Source organism: Marmota marmota, unplaced genomic scaffold, assembly GCF_001458135.2.
Source record: "Marmota marmota marmota unplaced genomic scaffold, marMar, whole genome shotgun sequence".
Lineage (NCBI taxonomy): Eukaryota > Metazoa > Chordata > Mammalia > Rodentia > Sciuridae > Marmota > Marmota marmota.
In genome coordinates this window covers 3,151,574-3,159,895 of record NW_025999977.1, presented here as the reverse complement: position 1 = coordinate 3,159,895, position 8,322 = coordinate 3,151,574, and positions in this window count along the sequence as shown.

The following is an 8,322-nucleotide window of genomic DNA, read 5'->3' as shown; positions in this document are numbered from 1 at the left end:
TTTTTTTTTTTTTTTTTTTAATGGATTATCTGATTTAATTTCCACAACAATTCTCTGGGATGGTTACTTTGTTATGCACTTTCCCCCACTCAGGGGCAGAAATCCCAGGCCTAAGAGGTGAAGTCACTTGCCAAAGGTTGCAAGCTAGACAACCAACCCTGATGGGCTGACATCCATTTCTTACTGTAGAAGTAAGAAATCTCTTTTGTCCAGGCCTGAGAGGCTGTTGTAAACAGAACAATTCCAACAAGCTTTGAAGTTTTGGAGAAGTGGCTGGAATAGGAATCTCAATGTATATTAAGTTATAAATCCCATGGAAAGTTCTTTCTTTCTTCTTTAGGGCATAGTCTAAAACTTTGCCCCCGTATTCCTAAAATGTCAGACTAAATATTTCTGGCAACTTCTAGGTGTAGGAGCCCAGTTAATTATACTAAAATGAGTTAAAAAGTCTTCCAGTAATATGTCTTTGTCAGTTTATGCAAACTAGTATATGCAAAATGAATGGCTTTTTAAAAATGTAATTTTTATTGTTGTTGTTTATTTTTTATATGGTGATGGGGATTGAACTCAGGGCCTCACGCATGCTAGGAGGCACTTTACCACTGAGCTATCTCCCCAGCCCCCAAATAAATGGCTCTTTAGTTTTTATGAAAAGTGATTCCTAACTTCCAGTTGGCTTTGGACATCAATGGGAAGCATGGTGAAAGCAGAGTTTAATCTCATGTTAGGAAGCTCAGATACCTGATTGTATTTATTATACTGGTGCTCTGGGAATAGATAATGAGGTTTCAGGATTATCTGGCTCTAGCCTTGACTGACTCACTGGAAGCAAGTCTGAGTTCTTTTAGGATCTGGGGTGCTTAGTTATGTAGTCTTGATTTCTTTCTGATCTCTACTGCACTTCTGATCTCCACTGAACTCAGGTCTTTGGGGGAGGCCCAACAGTGGCAGATCTGCTGGAGTGTCACTCCAGCAGAGACAATGGCCCTAGATGGATCAGGGCTCTTCCCTATTATATTTAGGATGTGGGTGGGACAAATGGGGACCTGAAGAGCTGGGATGAGGGGAGGAGTGAATTTTGCTCATTGCTGCCACATTTTCTAATCCTCAGGTTAGTAGTGGGTGACAGCCAAAGAACTAGCTATAGCCAACTCTGGTTGAAGAATTCTGGATGAACATTTATGGATCAAAGAGATCATTTAATGAGCATTTCTTATGTTATCATTTTCAAATTATGATACTCCTTGGTAGATTAGGAAGCCTTGCTGGGGAAAATACAACACTCACCCAAAGGACAGTATTTTCTGCAGAACAAGGTATTCAACCTTTTAGAAGCCTAAAGTATTAAAATACATTTGAAACTTTCAATGGTTATTTTATGTTTATTTTATAAAAATAAATAAAGCAAATGTTTTGTGATATATCATACCACATAAAAGTCTCTTGAATCTATGCACATCTCTCTAGCCTACTATTTACCACCCTAAAGTTTTCATTATTATTATTTGCTTGGGCTGCTATAATTTGGCCATGCTTAAGTTTTTGCATATCTTCCAATTGAGTCATCTTTTATTTGGCCTGTAGAATATATTTATATAGTCTTATTGGGCTGGGGATGTGGCTCAAGCGGTAGTGCGCTCACCTGGCATGCGTGCGGCCTGGGTTCGATCCTCAGCACCACATACAAAGGTGTTGTGTCCGCCAAAAACTAAAAAATAAATATTAAAAAATTCTCTCTCTCTCTCTCTCTCTCCTCTCTCTCTCTATCTTAAAAAAAGTATTAAAATACATTTGAAACTCTCAATGGTTATTTTATGTTTATTTTATAAAAATAAATAAAGCAAATATTTTGTGATATATCATACCACATAAAAGTCTCTTGAATCTATGTACATCTCTTTAGCCTACTATTTACCACCCTAAAGTTTTCATTATTATTATTTGCTTGGGCAGCTATAATTTGCCATGCTTAAGTTTTTGTATATCTTCCAATTGAGTCATCTTTTATTTGGCCTGTAGAATATATTTATATAGTCTTATAATGAGCTCTTTGTCAATTGAAAGTGTCACAAATATCTTTTCTATTGTGTGACTTGCCTTTTCACTTTTTAAATAACATGAATTGATGAAAGAAATCTTAATTTAAGTGTAGTCCTAGTTGTAATTTTCCCCTTCATTGGTCATTCTTTTTGCATTTTGTTAAAAAATTTGTTTGTGAACTGCAAGACATTAATGTATTCTTAAGATGCTAAAAATTGTATTTGTTTATTTTTATTCAGTCTTTTACCTTTTTAGTATATGCATTCTAATTCTATAAATGTCTCTTAATACTGCTTTAGCTATTGCCACGTTTCAATGTGTAGTATTTTTTTTCAAATATTTTCTAATTTCCATTACAAATTCTTCGATTCATAGGTTATTTAGAAAAGTATTTTTTAATTTCCAAACAGATGGGTAATTTTTAGGTAATGTTTTTGTGATTTGATTATGGTCAGCAAACTACTCTGTATAATTTTGGTCTTTTGATTTGTTGAAACTTGCTTTATGGTATCAGAGAAGTCTTTTCTGATTGGCTCCCTTCCATCATGTATGCTTCTCTGTCATGTATTTTCTTAGCACCTTGTACTGTGACAGTACCTGTCACTACAGCTCATTACTTGTCCCAGATTTTTCTTTGATAGATTAAGCACTCAAAGAGGACAGGGACCATGTGTGTTTTTCATTGCTGTTTCCAATTTCTTTGCTTAGTGTCTGGCACATACTAACTCTTTAGTAAAGATTTGTTTAATGACTGAATAAACTAATTAATTTCATTAAAAAGTAATTAATCAAGTTACTAAAAATAATTGGAAACCAGAGAAAAGCAACAATAAATAGATAAAAGTGTAAAAATCCATACTACCCTACTATTTTACTTTTTTTGCAGTGCTGGACATTGAATCCAGGTTTTTTTTGAGGGGGTGGGTACTGGGGATTAAATTCAGGGACACTCAACCACTGAGCTATATCCCCAGCCCTATTTTTTTTTTCGTGGTGCTGGGGATTGAACCCAGGGCCTTGTGCATGTGAGGCAAGCACTCTACCAACTGAGCTATATCCCAGCCTTAGTGTCTCACTTTTGATGAGGCTGGCTTTTAATTCTCTATCCTCCTACCTTAGCCTCCCGAGAGCTTCTGGGATGACAGGCATATGCCACTGTACCCAGTCATTTATTTATTTTTAGTCTGACTTCAAGATACACACAAGGCATTCACTGCCAGGTGTAGGAGGGACATAATACAATGATAACAGTTAAATCTTTCAGTTAATTCTTTGTATTTTATTTAGAGACAGGATCTCACTGAGTTGCTTAGTGCCTCACTTTTGCTGAGGCTGGCTTTGACCTCTCAATCCTCCTGCCTCAGCCTCCTGAGCTGGTGGGATTATAGGCGTCTGCCATTGTGCTGGGCCAGGTTTTTTTTTTTTTTTTTTAAAGATTTTAATATTTATTTATTTTTTTTAGTTCTTGGCGGACACAACATCTTTGTTTGTATGTGGTGCTGAGGATCGAACACGGGCCGCACGCATGCCAGGCGAGCGCGCTACCGCTTGAGCCACATCCCCAGCCCTTTTTTTGTTTTTTAATATTGTTTTTAGTTCTAGATGGACTCTCAATGTCTTTATTTATTTTTATGTGGTGCTGAGGATCGAACCCAGTGCTTCACACATGCAATGCAAGCACTTTGCCACTGAGCTATAGTCCCAGCCCCTGTTTTTGTTTTTGTGTTTTGGACCAGAGATTGAACCCAGGGACATTTAACCAATGAGTGACATTCCAGCCCTTTTTATTTTTTATTTTGAGACAGGGTCTTGCTAACTTGCTTAGGGACTTGCTAAATTTCTGAGGCTGGCTTTGAACTTGCAATCCTGGTATCAGAGAAGTCTTTTCTGATTGGCTCCCTTCCATCATGTATGCTTCTGTCTCATGTGTCTTCTTAGCACCTTCTACCCTGTCAGCTTCCCAAGCAATTTGGATTACAGGCATATGCCACTACGCCCGGCCTACTATGAATCCAGGGTTTTATTTATGCTAGGTAAGTGCTCTACCACTGAGCTGAATCTCTGGCTCTTTTAAATTTTACTTTGAATTTTTATTTGCTAAGCTTTATGGGCTGGGCTTATAACTTGTGATCTTCCTGCCTCAGCCTCCTGGGTAGCTGGGATTACAGGTGTGTACCACTACACCCAACAGTATTTTGATCCTTCCTTCCTTTCCTTTTCCTTCCTTCCTTTCTTCTATTTATAAATGATAAATGTTTATTTCTTCCCTATCATCTGAAGATAAGCAGTCTAGGGTTCATATGGCAGCTCCATGATTTTTCTGATTGTTTTTCCATGTCCATCTATATGGTATATGGTATTGATTTATTTATATGGATTTATGTCTTTCCAATCTTTTTTTCCTATGTGTTGTTTTTTTAATATTTTATTTTTTAGTTATATTTGGACATAATACCTTTATTTTGTTTATTTATTTTTATGTAGTGCTGAGGATCGAACCCAGGGCCTTTGTACGTGCTAGGCGAGTGCTCTACCTCTGAGCCACAACCCCAAACCCCTATGTGTTGTTTTTAAAAAAAATTGCAGTAATAAAATATATATGCTTGGATACTTTGCTTATAAGTGTTTTCATGTCATTATGCAAAAATAAAGGGAAACAGCATGTAGTCAGTGGTTAAGGTTAAGTAGAAGAGGACTGGAATTAAAATACAAATGTTAAGGTTTGAACAAGTGCGCCTGACCAGCGTGGGTGGCTGAACTTAAGTTATCTGAGGCCTGTCTGGTTTCAGGTTGCTCTGGGGCAGCTTATGTGAATTTGGGGTGATGCAAATTAAAACTCAGACACAAAATACCTTTACACAAGCTTCAGGAGGGCTTTCCCTGGCTCCTGGCCTCAAGCTCCCCAAAAAGGAGAACAAGGGAAAGTCACGAGAGGCAGGCGAAAGAGAGGGCAAACATGTTCAGAAGTGGGCTTTTATTTGGGGGGATGCTGTTTCTTCAAACATTCTATCCAAAAAAAAGCAGAAGGGGTAGGATTACAAGGGAACAGGTGAGTGTAACTCAACCCCAGCAGGGACGCCTGCACCTGGAGGCATGCCTTGTTTTTTGAGCTGAGACTACATCTAAGTCACTACAAAATGTAGTAATTGGTCAGAGCCCCCTATGTCAGGACTTAAAGGTGTGTTCATTCAGGGTGGCTTCCCACAGTGGAGTCCCAGGGAACGCTCAGACTCCAGAGGGGTAATGTCAATGGGTTAGGTTTATGATCAGAGAGGGTCTTGGGCAGCCTCAGGGGTTTTCCAAGGCTTAATGTGCCTCGGAGCTGCCCCAGAGCAACCTGAAACCAGACAGGCCTCAGATAGCCTGGGAGCACTCTGTCCTATGGCCCAGAAGGGGAGCTGCCTAATGATCTCCAGGCAGCTGAAGCAAGCACAGAGCCCAGAGGGCTAGACTTGGACAGATCCTGTAGTGGCTGGCATGAGCTTTTCCCTTGGAGAAGCCAGTGTGGGCAGGTGATATGATTTACCCTCCCACCAAGTATCTTGTCACTGAGATGTAGCTCTGGTGCAGGCTTCTAAATTGATTGAGATTACCTGGCAGACAGTAGCTCAAATTTAGAAATTTCATAGACTTAGAAAAATAAAATTATATGGAAGCTTGTGGACTGAGATTTGTATTAGCCAAGTATGTTCCTTAGATGAAGAATACAATTGGAAAACACAACACAACACACACACAACACACATGGGCTGGGGTTGTGGCTCATAGTACAGCGCTTGCCTAGCAAGTGTGAGGCCCTGGGTTCAATTCTCAGCACCACATAAAAATAAATAAATAAAGGTATTGTGTCCAACTAAAACTAAAAAATAAATATTAAAAAAAAGGAGGGGCTGGGGATATAGCTCAGTTGGTAGAGTGCTGCCTAGCATTCATAAGGCCCTTGGTTCAGTCCCCAGCATCTCCAAAAAAATAAAATAAAATAAAATAAAAAAGGAAAACACACACACACATACACACACACACACACACGCATGCTCCATGGGCATCTTCAGTGACTAAGAAAATGGGAGTTCTACTTCTCTTCTCAGGATGCCAGAACCAGCTCTTTATCTTCCCATTTCTAGGCTATGAGAAGGCACTCTTCTGGTTGCTTTCTGTGTCCAGATGGACCTCAGCAACCAACTCACTCTTCCTGGAGTGGGACCTGAATGACATTAGCCATTCCCTGGGTCCAGCACCCTTATCCCTCCAAGACTATTAAAACTACCTTTGTTGAACCCTATGACCATCTGTGCTCCAAACCTTCATGAGTTTTCTAAACTGTAAATATGGTGTTATTGATAGTTCCCCCACATCCATTGTCCACTCAAAGTCCCCCACCAGCTTTCCAGAGGAAAGTTCTGCCTTCTTAGGATGGATAGTCAGGCCCATCAGGATCTGCCCATAACCTGCCTGTTCACACCAGCTCTCCAGATCTTCCTTACCATGTGCCACCCATGTCCAGCCACTTATAGTCCCTTAAATGTGTCTTCATCCCTTTTCAAGCCTCTGGGCTCCTGTGTATCCCCAGCCCTGCCCCAACTCCCTTCTCCTGTGGGATCCTCCTTAAGCCTTGACTCAAAAGCCACACAAGGAGGTCCTGCCCCCGTGGGCTCCCAAAGTGTTGTGTTATCTGACCCCTCCCATTGTGATCTTATTATCCTTTCAGAAAACAGGGGTCTCAAACTCACCCACCTTTTGCCCTGGCGGGAGCATGGGCAGGTGAAGTTGACTTGGTGTAAGACCTGTGTGTGAAGAATGATGGGGACTAGGCAGACTGAAAAATATATTCTCAATTTTTTCCCTCAAACTCTATGTGCCCCCACAAAAAATGGTAACCCAGGCCTGGCACCTCTTCAGTAAGCCCATTATTCTTTTCTTTATTTTTATCCCCCTAGATGGTGAGCCTCTGGAGACTGTCCAGGGTGCTGTTCTTTGCATTCTCCTTAGCACTGGTTTCAGTATAACACAGACCTCACTAGGGGATGTTGGCTGAACTCTTTGATTTTTCTCTGTCAACAGGGGCTATTGACAGAGAAAAATCAAGCCCCTTGTGGAGAAATAACTTTAACCAGAGTCACAGACGGAAGAGAGGGGTGGAGGGTGGGGATTACCTGGTGGGACCTGCCTGGAAGTTGTTCCCAACCCCGTTTGACTCTCCAGCCTGATGACTCTAATTGAGACTTTTCCTCTTTTGGGTCTCAGTTTCTAATCTGAGACCCAAATCTGTAACCCCTAGCCAGTTTCAGGGAAGTATAAATAGTATTTTTGGATTCTTAGAAGAAAATCTCTTTTAACACAGAGGATTATTATTGTGAGTCAAATCACTGAACATATGAGCCAATGCTCACCGGAAAAAGCAACAGAGTTCTCCTTGTGGGAAATTCTATGATTCATATATAACAAACCCAACAATACTTGAGAGGGTTCCACCCAAATCAGCTCTTTTTCTTATTCTCACCTGGCAATAACTCTGGTGGGCAGAGAACAAAGCTTCCTTGGAGAAACTGGTGGTCTAGTTCCAAGGGGATTGGGCAGATGGGCAAGCATGCGGTTTTTGAAATGTCCCCTGTGATCACTTTCCTCTATTAATACCATCACATTGCGGTAATGCTCCTTGTTGAAGAGTGGGGTCTGGAGCTGGACCTACACTGAGAGCTGAGTAGAGCTCATCTTTCTTATCTGGGATATTGCCTTGAATAATGATAACAGTAGCATCTGTTAATTGAGCACATACTGGGGGGATAGATATTCTAGGTGCTATGGGTGGAATCTCTAATCCTTTCTGCAGGGTGGTGGGTGTTACTTTTATCCTTTTGACAGGGAAGTGTCAAATAAAAACAAATCCAGGTTTAGTAAGAAGATATTTTAATTCAAAAGATTGTTGCAACAGGAAGGAGGACTATTGCCCTAAGGAAGGATGCTATTGCAATAGAGAGCACCCTGTCATCATTAGATTTGCAAGCCTCAAAAGCTGGGCAAGAGTTTTCCAGTTGTAGATGAGTAAACAAAGCAAGAAAGAACCAAGTGTGGGGAAGTGGGATGAAAGGATGGCATGATCAGCAGAGAGGAGACAGGAGATTTTATTCTGAGGCCAGCTTTGTCTGGGAGGGATCTTAAAGGAGGGTTGTATGCTGGCTCAGGCTAGGAGTAGACCAAGTTCAGGGCCTGGAGAGAGAAGAAAATCTCAATCCAAAATATGGTTTACAAGCCCCTTATTCTGATTGATCAATGAGGACAAGC